Here is a 15,108-nt window from a genome sequence, read left to right as displayed (position 1 = left end):
CTAAGTGGGAGCTAAATAATAAGAACTTATGAACACAAAGAAGGAAACAACAGACACTGAGTTCTACTTGAGCAGGGAATGTGGAAGGAAAAAGAGGGGAAGAAAAGATCACTACTGGGTACTGAGCTTAATACCTGGATAATATAATATGTACAACAAACCCCATGATGCATGTTTATCTATGTAAGAAAGCTTCACAGGTACCCTCAAACCCAAAATAAAAATTAAAAAAAAATTAAACTGAGAAATCTTTCAAAAGAGTCTCACATTACCTAGAACTCTACAGCCAGTGAAAATATCCTTTATAAATGATGGTGACATAAAGACGTTTTTCAACAATTAAAAACTGAGGGAACTGTTTCCCAGCATTCCTGAACTGAAAGAAATACTAGATTGTTTTTCAGGAAGAAAGAAAATAATCCCACACAAACAGAAACAAATAAAAAGAAACAACACAAGAAATGGTAATTATATGGGTAAACAGAAATGGATATTTACCATTTATTTAAAACAATACTTTTAATGTCTTCTGGAGTTAAAATATATGAACAACTAAAAATCTATTTAAAATATAGTGAAAGAATGCTGTAAAAAGCAAGAGAAAAACGGAGTTAAAGAGTTCTAAAGTTTTAGCAGTATCATGGAAGTAATAAAAGTAACAAAAATAATTTGTACTAGCCTGTAAGAATACCTGCTTTTAGATTAATCAAATTTGCTATTCTTTTAATATTTTTCCTTCTATTAGTTTGGCAGACTTTCTATCACTATCTTTTAGTGGTTACTCTAGAGCATGGGTTAGCAAACCTTTTCTGTAAGGGGCCAGATAGGAGATAGTTTACATTTTTGTGGACCATATATGGTGATCTTTATTACAACTCAATTCTGCCTTTGTAGTGCAAAAGTAGCCACAGACAATAGGTAAACAAATGGGTGTGGCTATAGTCCAACAAAACTACCTCATAAAAACTGACTGCCACAAGATTTGGCCTATGGGTTATATTTTGTTGACACTTGGTCTAAGTAGAAATTCTTAAATTTTCTACCAAAGAAAAGTTATTACAACTGATAAGTGAGCTTAGTAAGATTACAGATACAAGATCAACATACAAAATCAATCATATTTCTTTATACTAGCAATGAATATTAGAAACTGTATTTAAAATAGGGCACCATTTTTAATACCATCAAAAAATAGGAAATTGGTAGTTTAAAACAATAATATGCAATATTTGCACACTGAGTTCTATAAAACACTGATGAGACAAATCAAAGAAGACCTAAACAAACAAAGTATACCATGTTCAGGGCCTAAAAGACTGAATATTGTTAAGACATGGATTCTCCCCAAATTGATCTATGTATTCAATGCAATCTCAATCAAAATCTCAGTAGGCCTTTTGAAGAAATCTGCTAGCTAATCATATATGAAAAGGTAAATGAATTAAAATAGTCAAAACAATTTTGAAAAACAGGAACAAAGTTGAAGAACACAGACCACCTGATTTCAAGACTTATTATAAAATTATAATTATAAAGACTGTGAGGTATTGATGAAAGGACAGATTCACAGATCACTGGACTAGAAAAGAGCATTCAGAAATAGACTTGCAAATATATCTAACAAATTTTCTACAAGATGTTAGGGTAATTGTCTGGAGGAATATTAGTCTTTTCAACAAACTATTTGAGTAATTAAATACCTATATATAACAATATACACCTCAAACCATACCTTATACCATTTGCAAAGATTAACTCAAAAAGGATCACAGATATAATGTAAAATCTAGAATATAAAACTTCTAAAAGAAAATACTGGAAAAATTCATCATGCTGCAGAATTAGGAAACAATCTTTAGATTGGAAAGCAAAAGCCCAAACCTTTAAAAGAAAAAATAGATAAGATGGACTTCATCAAAATTAAAAACTCTTGTTTATCAAAAGACACTTAAGAAAATTAAGACAACTTATGGACTGGGAGAAAATATTTGTAGAACGCAGATATCATGTAGTTTTTACATGTATACATTCTCTCTAAGCACTGCCTTTGCTGCCTTTAGTAAGTTTTGGTATGCTGTGTTTTCATTTTTATTCATTTACTAAAACCTAATTTTATTCTAATTTCCCTTATGATTTCTGCTTTGACTCATTGGTTATTTAAGAGTTTGTTATTTAATTTCCATATATTTTTGACCTTTCCCAAACTTTCTTCTGTTATTGATTTCTAATTCTAATTTATGTTGGTCAGAGAACATACTTTGTATGATTTTAATCATTTTAAATGTATTGAGATCTGTTTTATCACCTAACATATACAGACTTTTACTTTTTGAAACACTGTCCACTTGGCATCCATAGGTTGCAAAGATGATTTAGTATTAGTTGATTTTATAATAAAATTCTCCAGAAACTTTTAGGATGATAGAAAAGACATTTATTATTTGTAGGTTTGGCCAATCACATCATATCTTATGCTATTTTTCTTATCACTTTATTCTTGTCATACTATCTTGTTCTCACTTTTCAAACATGCTTATTGTTCTGTAGGGTATATAATGTATTTTTTAGGGATTACTTGACCATCCTTTCCTCCTGATTTCCTCATTAACTCCTATCAATAAATATTTGCCCAGACCAGATTCAGTACCCTAAACATTTCCTTTGCAGCATTTATTGTAATGTTAAATATATTCGTGTGATCAGTAGATTAATATCTCTTCTTTCCTCCACACTGTAAACTACATTAAAGCAAACTGTCTGTTTTCTTCAGCATTGTATGTCCAGGATCTAACAAAGCATCTGACAAGTGATAAGTGCTTTATTTCTATCATCTAAAAAATTCTATCAGCCTCCTTTAAAGAAACTTCCCCTCACCCCCACCTAGCACATAGCAATCACTTACATGATTTCTGTCCTTCTAGTTTTAGTTTGTCAAAATATCATACAAATGGAATCATATAATATGTAGTCTTTTTTTTTTTTTTTTTTTTTTTTTTTTTTTTTTTTTTTGAGACGGAGTTTTGCTCTTGATACCCAGGCTGGAGTGCAATGGCGCGATCTCGGCTCACCGCAATCTCCGCCTCCTGGGTTCAGGCAATTCTCCTGCCTCAGCCTCCTGAGTAGCTGGGATTACAGGCACGCGCCACCGTGCCCAGCTAATTTTTTGTATTAGTAGAGACGGGGTTTCACCATGTTGACCTGGACGGTCTCGATCTCTTGACCTCGTGATCCACCCGCCTCGGCCTCCCAAAGTGCTGGGATTACAGGCTTGAGCCACCGCGCCCGGCCTTATGTAGTCTTTTGAGTCTGGCTTCCTCCACTTAACATTTGAGATTCATTCATGTTGCATATGTAAGTATAATACTTCACTCATTTTTATTACTGAGAAGTACTCAATTTCATGGATATCCATTTATAGATATTTAGATCACTTCCAGTTTGGAACAATTGTGAATAGAGCCATTCTAAACATTTATGCATGGTTTTTTGCATAGAAAAATCAGAAAAATGTTTTCTGGTTTTGGGGGGTAAATGCCTAGGAGTATGCTTGCTAGATTACAGGGTAAGTATAAGTTTATCTTTATAAAAAATTGCTCAATTGTCTCATTGTGATTTTAATTTGCATTTCTCTTACCTCTAATGATTTATAGCATCTTTAAAGCACTTATTTGTAATCTGTTTCTTTTTTGGTGAAATATCTGCTTATATCTTTTACCCATTTTAAAATTAACTTGTTAGGGTTTTTTTTTTTAATTGACAAGAAAATCAATAAAACCGAAAGTTGGGTTTTTAAAAAGTTTAACAAAATTAACAAATGTTTAACTAGACTAAGAAAATTTTTAAAAAGCTTCAAATTACTGAAATCTTTAATAAAAGAGAAGATATCGCTATTGACCTTACAAAAATTAAAACAATTAGAAGTGAATACTATAAACAACTGTATACCAATAGTTTAAATAAGTTAGATAAAATGAACAAAATCCTAAAAAGACATAAATTACCAAAATTTTATCAAGAATAGAAAATCTAAATAAATCTCTAGTAAAGAGATTTAATTAGTAATTTTAATACATCCCACAAAAAAAAAAGGTGAGGCCTAGACTTCACAGATGAATCTTTTAGATAGTTCAGGAAGATTACAAACTACCATCAGAGAGTACTACCAACACCTCTACACAAATAAACCAGTAAATCTAGAAAAAAAATTGATAAATTCTTGGACACTTATATCCTCCCAAGATTAAACTAGGAAGAAGTTGAATCCCTGAATAGACCAATAACAAGGTCCGAAAATGAGGTAGCAATTAATAGCCTACCAAACAAAAAAAGTCCAGGAGTAGACCTTCTACCAGATGTATAAAGAAGAGCTGGTACCACTCCTCCTGAAACTATTCCAAACAACAGAAAAAGAGGGAATCATCCTTAACTCATTTTATGAGACCAACATCATCCTGATACCAAAACCTGGCAGAGACACAACTAAAAAAGAAAACTGCAGGCCAATATCCATGATGAACATTGATATAAAAATCCTCAATAAAATACTGGCAAACTAAATGCAATAGCACATCAAAAAGTTTATCCATTATGATTAAGTCATCTTCATCCCTGGGATGCAAGGCTGGTTCAACATACACAAATCTATAAATGTAATCCATCACACAAACAGAACCAAAGACAAAAACCACATGATTATCTCAACAGATGCAGAAGACCCTCAACAAAATTCAACAGCCTTTATGCTAAACTATCAATAAACTAGGTATCAATGGTTTGTATTTCAAAATAATAAGAGCTATTTATGACAAACCCGAAGTCAATATCATACTGAATAGACAAAAACTGGAAGCATTCTCTTTGAAAACTGCACAAGACAAGGGTGCCCTCTCTTAACACTCCTATTCAACATAGGATTGGACGTTCTGGCCAGGGCAATCAGGGAAGAAAAAGAAATAAAGCGCATTCAATTAGGAAAACAGGAACTCGATCTATTTGCAGACGATATGACTCTATATTTAGAAGACCTCATCGTTTCAGCCCAAAATCTCCTTAAGATGATAAGTAACTTCAGCAAAATCTCTGGATACAAAATCAATGTGCAAAAATCACAAGCATTCCTTTACACTAGTAATAGTCAAATCATGAGTGAACTCCATTCACAATTGTTACAAAAAGAATAAAATACCTAGGAATACAACTAATAAGGGATGTGAAGGACCTCTTCAAGGAGAACTACAAACCACTGCTCAAGGAAATAAGAGAGGACACAAACAGATGGAAAAACATTCCATGTTCACGGTTAGGAAGAATCAATATTGTGAAAATGGCCATACTGCCCAAGGTAATTTATAGATTCAATGCTCTTCCCATGAAGCTACGATTGACTTTCTTCACAGAATTGGAAATAACCACCTTAAACTTCATATGGAACCAAAAAAAAGCCCGCATAGCCAAGACAATCATAAGCAAAAAAAAAAAAAAAGTTGTAGGGAGCACACTCCCTGACTTCAAACTATAACACAAGGCTACAATAATCAAAACAGCATAGTTCTGGTACCAAAACAGACATATAGACCAATGGAACAGAACAGAGGCCTCAGAAATAACACCACACATCTATAACCATCTGATCTTTGACACACCTGACAAAAACAAGCAGTGGGAAAAGGATTCCCTATTTAATAAATGGTGTTGGGAAAACTGGCTAGCCGTATTCAGGAAGCTGAAACTGGACCCCTTCCTTACACCTTATACAAAAATTAACTCCAGATGGATCAAATATTTAAACATAAAACCTAACACCATAAAAGCCCTAGAAGAAAACCTAGGCAAAACCATTCAGGACATAGGCATAGGCAAGGACTTCATGACTAAAACACCAAAAGCAGTGACAATGAAAGCCAAAATAGACAAACAGGATCTAATTAAACTAAAGAGCTTCTGCACAGCAAAAGATACAATCATTAGAGTGAACTGGCAACCAACAGAATGGGAAAAAATTTTTGCAATCTGCCCATCTGAAAGAGAGCTAATATCCAGAATCTACAAAGAACTAAAACAAATATACAAGAAAAAACAAACAACCCCATTGAACAGTGGGTGAAGAATGTGAACAGACACTTCTCAAAATAAGACATTTATGCAGCCAAGAAACATATGAAAAATTGCTTATCATCACTGGTCATTAGAAAAATGCAAATCAAAACCACAATGAGATACCATCTCATGCCAGTTATAATGGCAATCATTAAAAAATCAGGAGACAACAGATGCTGGAGAGGATGTGAAGAAATAGGAGGGCTTTTACACTGTTGGTGGGAGTGTAAATTAGTTCAAATTGTGGAAGTGTGGCAATTCCTCAAGAATCTAGAAATAGAAATACCATTTGACCCAGCAATATCATTACTGGGTATAAACTCAAAGAATTATAAATCGTTCTATTATAAAAAGACACATGCACACATACATTTATTGAGGCACTGTTCACAATAGCAAAGACTTGGAACCAACCCAAATGCCCATCAATGATAGATTGGATAAAGAAAATGTGGCACATACACACCATGGAATACTATGTAGCCACAAAAAAAGGACGAGTTTATCCATGTCCTTTGCAGGGACATGGATAAAGCTGAAAACCGTAATTCTCAGCAAACTGACACAAGAACAGAAAATGAAACACCGCATGTTCTCATTCATAAGTGGGTATTGAACAATGAGAACACATGGACACAGGAAGGGGAACATTACACAACGGGGCCTCTTAAGAGGTAGGGGTACCAGGGGAAGGATAGCATTAGGAGAAATACAAAATGTAAATGATGGGGTGATGGATGCAGCAAACCACCATGGCACGTGTTTACCTATGTAACAAACCTGCACGTTCTGCACATGTACCACAGAACTTAAAGTATAATAAAAAAATTAAAAATACCCCAAAATCTAAATAAAAAAAAATTAAAAATAAAATAAACTGTAGGAAGAATTAACACCAATCCTTCACACATTTTTCAGAAGACAGGTAGTAATAACCCCACCCAATTCATTCTGAGGTGATTATTATCTTGAATCCAAAACCAGACAAACACATCACAAGAAAACTACAGACCAATGTCCTTTATGAATATAGATGTGAAAATTTTCAACAAAATAATACCAAACTGGATCCAGCAGCATATACAAAAGATAATACACTAAAATTAAATGGGATGTCTTCCAAGAATGTAAGATTGGTTCCACTTATGAAAATGTATGTATGCAATGTAATATACCACATTAATAGAATAAAGTAAAAGACATATGGTCATCCCAACAGACACAGAAAAAAACACATTTGACAAAATCCAACAGTATTTCATGATGAAAATATTCAACAAAGACAGATGGTGATATGGTTTGGATTTGTGTCCCCACCCAAATCTTATGTCAAATTGTAATCCCCCGTGTTGAAGGAGGGGTCTGGTGGAAGGTGACTGGATCAAGGGGAAAGATTTCCTCATTGCTGTTCTCATGGTAGTAAGTTCTCATGAGACCTGGTTGTTTTAAAGAGTGTGTAGCACTTCCCCCTACTTTTCTTCCTCCTGCTCCAGCCATGTAAAACATACCTGCTTCCCCTTCACCTTCTGCCATGATTATAAGCTTCCTGAGGCCTCCCAGACATGCTTCCTATACAGACTGTGTAACCATAAGCCAATTAAACCTCTTCTCATTATAAATTACATAGTCTCTGGTAGTTCTTTATGACAATGTGATAACAAACAAAAACAGGAACTTCCTCAACCAGATAGGAAGCATCTGTGAAAGACCCATAGGCACATCATACTTAATGATGGAAGACTGTAAGTTTTCCTCCTGAGCTCTGGAACAAGACAGGGATGTTTGCTTTCACCGTTCCTAATCAACAATGTACTGAAGTACTTACTAGGCAATAAAAAGAAATAAAAAGGTATCAGACTGGTAAAGAAGTAAAATTATCTCTATTTGCAGATGAGATGATTTTGCACATAGAAAATCCTAAACAATTAGTTTTAAAAATCTATAAGGGATAACAAAAAAAGTTCAACAAAGTAGCTGGATGTAAGATCAATATACAAAAATCATTTGTATTTCAATACACTGGCAATGAACAACCAAAAAATAAAATTTTAAAAATAATTCCATTCATAATAGCATAAAAAAAATTTACAAATAATTTTAACGAAAGAAATGCATAACTCATACACTTAAAACCACAAAATATTGAAAGAAATTAAAGAATGCCTACATAAATGGAAAGACAGCCATGTTCATGGATTGGAAGATTATACTATTAGAATGGAAATACTCCCCATATTTATCTGTCTCTATCAAAATTCTATGCTGAATTTTTTTTTGCAGAAATTGTCAAGCTGATTCTAAAATTCATATAAAAATGCAAAAAACCCAGAATAGCCAATAAAACATTGAAAAAGAAGAGCAATGTTAGAAAATTCCCAATTCCCATTTCAAAACTTACTACAAAGCTACAGTAATCAAGACAGTATGGTACTGGCATAATGACAGACATGGAACAATAAAATAAAATTGAGAGTCTGAAAAGAAACCCATACATTTTTGGTCAGCTGATTGTCAACTCGGGTGTCACAAAAATTCAATGGAAAAAGAAATAGTGTTATTCTTTTCAATAAATTGTTCTAGAACAATTAGATATTCACATGCAAAAGAAGGAATTTGGACCCCTATGTCATACCATATACAAAAATTAACTCAAAATGCTTCAAAGACTTAAATGCAAAGGCTAAAGTTATAAGATCTTAGATGAAAACAAGAGCAAATCTTCAAGACTTTGGATTAGGCAATGATTTCTTAGATATACTTAAAGCACAATCAACCAAACAAAAGTTAAATAAAAATAAAATTAAAAATTAAAAAGTTATAAATTAAAACTTTTTTACTCCACAGGATAAAAAAGAAAAGATAACCCACAGAATCTAATAAATTAAAAAAGAAAAGATGACCCACAGAATCTAATAAAGAACTCTTACAACTCAGCAATCTAAAGACAAATAACTTAGCTGAGCATGATGGCATGAACCTGTAGTCCCACCTATGTGAGAGGCTGAGGTGAGAGTATCACTTCAGCCCAGGAGTTCAAGACCAGTATGAGAAACACAACAAGACCCCATCTAAATTAATTAATTAATTAATTAATACAATTTAAAAATTAACAAAGATTTTGAATAGATATTTCCTTAAGGAATATATACAAATGGCCAAAAAGCACATACAAAGATGCTCAACACCATTAATCATTATGGAAATATTATACCAATCAATATTGTTAAGAGGTCAATGGAAACAGATCCAATAATGATTGATGATTTTTATCAGGCATTGACTGTGTTTATTCTCAAACAACATTATGGTGTAGGTATTACTGTTATCTTTGTTATATAGATGAGGAAATTGAAGTCTAAAGTATTTATTTATTTATTTGGTGATCACGGTTCATTGCAGCCTTGACCTCCTGGGTTCAAGCGATCCTCCCACCTCAGCCTCCCGAGTAGCTGGGACTACAGGTATGCAGCATCATGCCTGGCTAATTTTCTTAAATTTTTTTTGTATATTCAGGGTCTCACTTTGTTGCCCAGACTGGTCTTGAACTGCTGTACTCAAGTGATCCTCCCACCTCAGCCTCCCAAAGTGTTGGGATTACAGGTGTGAGCCACCATGCCAAATTTATTCAACCTCTGTTGGGTTGATAGCTCAATTAAGTTAAACTAGCCAGAGACAAATCAGAAATTAGAAACCAGGTGATCTGACTCCACAAAAAGATTGACTTAAACCTACATATGCTGCTTTTTTTCCTTTTTTTTTTTCTTTTTGAGATAGGATCTCACTCTGTTGCCCAGGCTGGAGTACAGTAGCATAATCACAGCTCACTGAAGCCTCAGCCTCCGAGGCTCATGTAATCCTCCCTTATCAGCCTCCCAAGTAGCTGGGACCACAGGCGTGTGCCACTGTGCACAGCTAATTTTTGTATTTTTTGTGGAGACAGGGTCTCGCTATGTTGCCTAGACTAGTCTTGAACTCCTGGGCTCAAGCAATCCATCTTGCTAGGCCTTCCAAAGTGTGCCACTGTGCCTCACCTATACACATGCTTCCTGTAACATAAAAAATGCATACAGGAGACATTGTGTTTAAAAAATGAGCTATAAAATAGCATACTAGGATTACAACAATGGAAAAACATAAAGGAAAAGACTATAAAAATTACATAAAAATATTAAGACATTGTAATTAAGTGAAGAAATTAACAGTGATATTTGTTTTCTAAATTTTCTATTATATGAATTATTTATAATAATATTTTTAAAAAAGAACTATGTTCAGAATATAAAGACCATTCCTAAACACACACACATATTGTTTTAAAGGAAACAAATTATAATGCATTATCATTAAATAGTTGTGTTCTTATATAGATTAAAATCCAGTCACTCACTCAAACCAGTTATACGGCCTTAGATAAGTGATGTTAGCTCTGTAGATTCAGTAATAATTAGAAAAACAATACATTATTTGGAATAATTTTCAAAATTTTTTGAATTGATATATTTTAGTTACCTAGTTATAATAAAACTGTAATTAGCCTAAAATGATATAATTAAATTTTGATAGTTAATACAAATTAAAGTATACCATCATTTTAATTAATATTCCTGTTTCACCAGTTACAAAGTATGCCATCATTTCAATTAATATTCCTGTTTCACTAGTTACAGTAGATATATCCAGTTGTGGAAAATAAGAAAAATGCTTTGTTTTTAACAGTAGTGTTTAACTAGAAGGTAAAAATGTTTTTCAAATAGTTTTTTCATTGGGAAAATATTCAACAGATATTTCCTGGAACTGACTCCTTCCAGCATTCTCACATATCTTTAAAAACTAACTCTGAACTTGGAAGACAGAGTATACCTGTCTTCTAGGCACAGAATTGCCAGATTTAGCAAATAAAAATATATTTGCTAAATTATCAGAGAAATCTGAGTTTCACATAAACAATAACTTTTAATATAGGTAATACTTGAATATTGCTTATGTGAAATTCAAATTTTACTGGGCATCCTATATTTTATATGGCACCAATATTAAGTATTACCAAATAACAAGTTCTGATAATAGCAAAAATGAGTACATGTACTCTGCCACAAGAAGAGTTTTCCAACTCTAGTTTAAATTACTGAATATTTCCTCCATATGTGAAATAAGCCAGGCACGAAAAGATAAATACCATGTTCTCACTTATATGTGGGAGCTAAAAATTTGAATAATATATGGAGGTTGAGAGTGCAAAAATAGTTAATAGAGACTGAGAAGAGTGAATGGCAAGAAGGGGGAGGATGAACAGAAGTGCATTTAAGGGTACAAAGATTCCGTAAGATATAAAGAATAAATTCAGTGTCTGATAGTGGAGTAAAATGACTATACTTAACAAAAATATATTGTACTCAGGTCATGGACGCCCTAAGTGCCCCAATTTGGTCACTACACTTTAGATACATGTACCAAAATTTCTCATGTACCTCAAAATTTTGTGCAAATAAAAAAAATTTAAGAAAAAAATAATTTTTTCAATAAATCTTAGCCTTATAACTTTTTTACTTTATAAGCTAGCTTAAAACACACATTGTACAGCTGTACAGAAATATTTCCTTTCTTTATATTTTTATTCTATTAACATAAGCATTTTTCTATTTTAAAATTTTATTTTACTTTTTAAACTTTTAAATTATAATCTATGACACAGACACACACATTAGTGTAGGCCTAGACAGGATCAGTATCACCAATATTACTGTCTTTCACCTCCGCATCTTGTCCCACCACATCTCTGGCGTAATAACACACATGGAGCTGTCATCTCCTATGACAGCAATGCCTTCTTCTGGAATACCTCTTAAAGGACCTGCCTAAGGCTATTTTACAGGTAACATTTTCTTAAAGAGGAGTACACTAAAATAATTATTTAAAAGTATGGCATAGTAAATACACAAGCAAGTAACATACTCATCTATTATTGCTATCAAGTACTATGTACTGTACATAGCTGTATGTGCTACATTTTTATGACTGGAAGCACAGTTTATAATAGCATCACCACAAACACGTGAGTAATGCCTTGACTATCACATCGCTAGGCGACAGGAACTTCTCAGCTCCATTATAATTTTATGGGACTGCCGCTGTTAGGAGGCACATGACTGTACATGTACATATATTTCCTAGCGTAGTCTATCCCACAAATGCGAGTAAAATATCCATTAGTGTCATTAATGTAATTTCTCAACTTCTTAGAAAAGTTACATCTCTACATACGAAATCACTTATTATCATCCATATATATTTTTGTTGAGTGTATATATGTATATATTATACAATAAGTGATGGCAAGGTTTTTCAAAGAGCTCATTATTCATTTATAAATGGAAAAAAAAAAAAAACCTTCAGAAATACAGGATAGAAGAGAACGCGGCCTGCCTGACAGAGAGCAAACTAAGGAGACCTCAGCATTGAGAGCTCCTGCGGGCGGCGCTCCCGGCGTGGCCGGCGCCTGGCGCCTGGAGGGTGCGCCAGCTCTGCCTGGCGAGGGTTCCGCGCGGGGACTCGGAGGCGTTCCCACGGAAGCTAGGGAGCGCCCAGGCCCTCCCTGCCCATGCACCCCCCAGCCCGACACCGGCGACCCCTCGCCCGGCCGCCGACCCCTCGCCCGGCCGCCGACCGCTGGCAGGAGGACGCGCGGACGCCCTTACCGGACGCGCCGACACCCTTACCCGCCGCGCTGTGGTCCGACGGCAGTCGTGGCCCATCCTGGAAGTGGCGAAGGTGCGGCCTGCCCATGCCAGACAGCGCCAGGCAAGAGCGACTGGGAAGAACCCCGCAGCAGAGCCCTACCACGCCGGGCTGCGACGCCTCCTTGCCGTAACCGCCTGACCAAGCGTCCTGCCTGAGCTCCGGTGAAGAGTCCAGAATGGGGGTGGGGTCCCGAGCCCGGCGCAAGGGATGCTGGGTTCCGGGCAGGTGAAGAGAGGCCCCGGCTCCTGCGAGATTCCACTGCGGGTACGCGGTGGCCCGCGACGTGACCCCGACGGTGCTGGGGGTGGGGGTCGGGGGCGAGGTGGGTTGTTGGAGGTGCAGCGTGTGGCCCAGAAGTGTGCGCTAAAGGCAGATCAGATACGGTGCCCAAGTTAAAGACTCTAGTCTTACCTTTCTACCACCTGGGTATGGCCTAATGGGAGAAATGTGTGCTTCTGCAGAACAGGTGACTCTGAGATCTCTGAAAGAGATTACTTAATTAAGATTTTCACAACAAGTGAGCGTGATCTTTCATCAAAAAACCTCACTTATTAGTAAAGGATCGTATATATGCAATAAAACAGCTCTAAGAGGTATAAAATTCTAAGAAAAATAATTACATATACATTAAAATATCCCTATTTCTTTTTAAACGCCTTATAAAAATTTGGTAAGTTAATGCCCTATATTTCACTCACTCAACAACTACAGTATTTTTTGAGCACTTACTGTGTGCCAGGCACTGAGCTAGGCACACAAAACACCTGGGTGACTTCATATTTCTTAGTGGAATCCACAGAAAAAAAAAATGTAGAGATTTGTTGAGGCCTACTGTATCTAAGGCTGTGATTAATATTTTAAAAATCATCTTCCCGTTTCTATTATATTAATAAGCTTGAACATATAACCATTCAGTGTATTACAATAAAATCTAAGAATGTTAAGGTATCGGGGATAAGGAAATATGTCACATTAAAAAGGAAAATCATTTTGGAAATAATGTTTTTATATGCCAATAATCATTGCCATTTGAATAAAATTGGCCAAAAAGTTGAGAGTGGTAACTTAATAAAATGTCAGTCAATAGATTGTCTAAAACAAATGAAATCAACAAAAAAGACAGAATATGAAGGACCACCCAAGGCCACCTTCACATCCAGTGTTCCTTACCTCAGCAAATAGCAATTCTATTTGCTTAAACCAAAAATCACTGGAGTCATCCTTGACATTTCCCATTCCCTTATCTACCCCAATTCAATCTATTGCCAGGTCCTTTGGAGTCCATTCACAAATTATTTATTTAGTCTGCCACTTTGTTCCATTTCTACTGTTTCCGCTGTAGGCAAAGCAGTGGTCTTCAAACCGGGGTGCAGTACCCAGTACCTCTGGACAGAGCCCAGACTTTCATGGATGTGAGGGTACTAATGGTTTTAAAGGAATCCTATTACAGATCCAGGTCTTCATATATATTCTTTCCTAAGATCATGAAGATTTACCTTTCCTAACCCCTCTTTGAAAATCTCCCTTCACTCACTTTACAAGAGAAAGACAAGCTCTCACCCCTCTGGAATTCTACTATTGTGCTTTGCCCAGGTATAAAAATCTGCAAGAATGCCAAAGAGCCAGTGCAAAAATAATTATACCCAGGAGATAAGGCACCTCTTTTAATAATTAATTAAAGCATCTACAGCACATTGTAGGGCTTCATCTTTGTCTTTATTTCTGTGAAGAGTGGTGTTAGAAAAAGCAGCTATTGAAATGTCATGGAATCAGGTATATTGTACAGCATGGGCAGTGGGGTTAATGAGGACTTTGTTTTAATGGGCTTGTCTCTTCTGTACCCTGACTGGTGTCAAATAATTATTTGCTCTTAATAGAGTGTCTAATGAATGCAAAACAGAGAAGATCAGTAAGAAATATTAATCACTAAATAAAGCTTCTTTCATGCCTTAAAACGCAAGCAATGTTTTTCAGCTGTTCATAATACTCATTTCTATCAGATTTCATTTGCTAGAAATAAAAGCACCTTCAAACAGTAAAGCAGTACTGGTTAGTGACACTAGTTATCTTAAATGTAACCAGACCACCAGGTTCTTGAAAACACTCTGGATAAGACCTGAAGGACTAAAATGTTATGTGATTTCTTTTAAACTCATTCTGTTATAGGAATATGAAGTTAGTTAAAACATATTTTGTCTAATTATATTATAAACTGTATATCCCCCTTACATTCATCCTTCACCTTATTTCATTTCATACATTGTGTTATGTTTT

The 15,108-nt window shown here is 35.1% G+C and overlaps 1 protein-coding gene across 1 annotated transcript in view; it reads right to left on the bottom strand.

The window, feature by feature from the left end:
• DNAH14 (dynein axonemal heavy chain 14) overlaps nt 1–12,986 on the bottom strand; it is a 67,051-nt gene extending 54,065 nt beyond the window's left edge. Inside the window, exon 1 of the transcript XR_010345085.1 lies at nt 12,813–12,986. The gene's annotated coding sequence lies outside the window, so the exon portion shown is untranslated. The remainder of the gene's footprint in view (nt 1–12,812) is intronic.
• Between the last annotated feature and the right edge of the window lie 2,122 nt (nt 12,987–15,108).

This window comes from Aotus nancymaae, unplaced genomic scaffold, assembly GCF_030222135.1.
Source record: "Aotus nancymaae isolate 86718 unplaced genomic scaffold, 86718_ANA_hifiasm-v0.15.2.pri h1tg000032l_0, whole genome shotgun sequence".
Classification (NCBI taxonomy): Eukaryota; Metazoa; Chordata; class Mammalia; order Primates; family Aotidae; genus Aotus; species Aotus nancymaae.
Note: the sequence above shows the minus strand (reverse complement) of the source record. Positions and strands in the feature narration are given on the sequence as shown.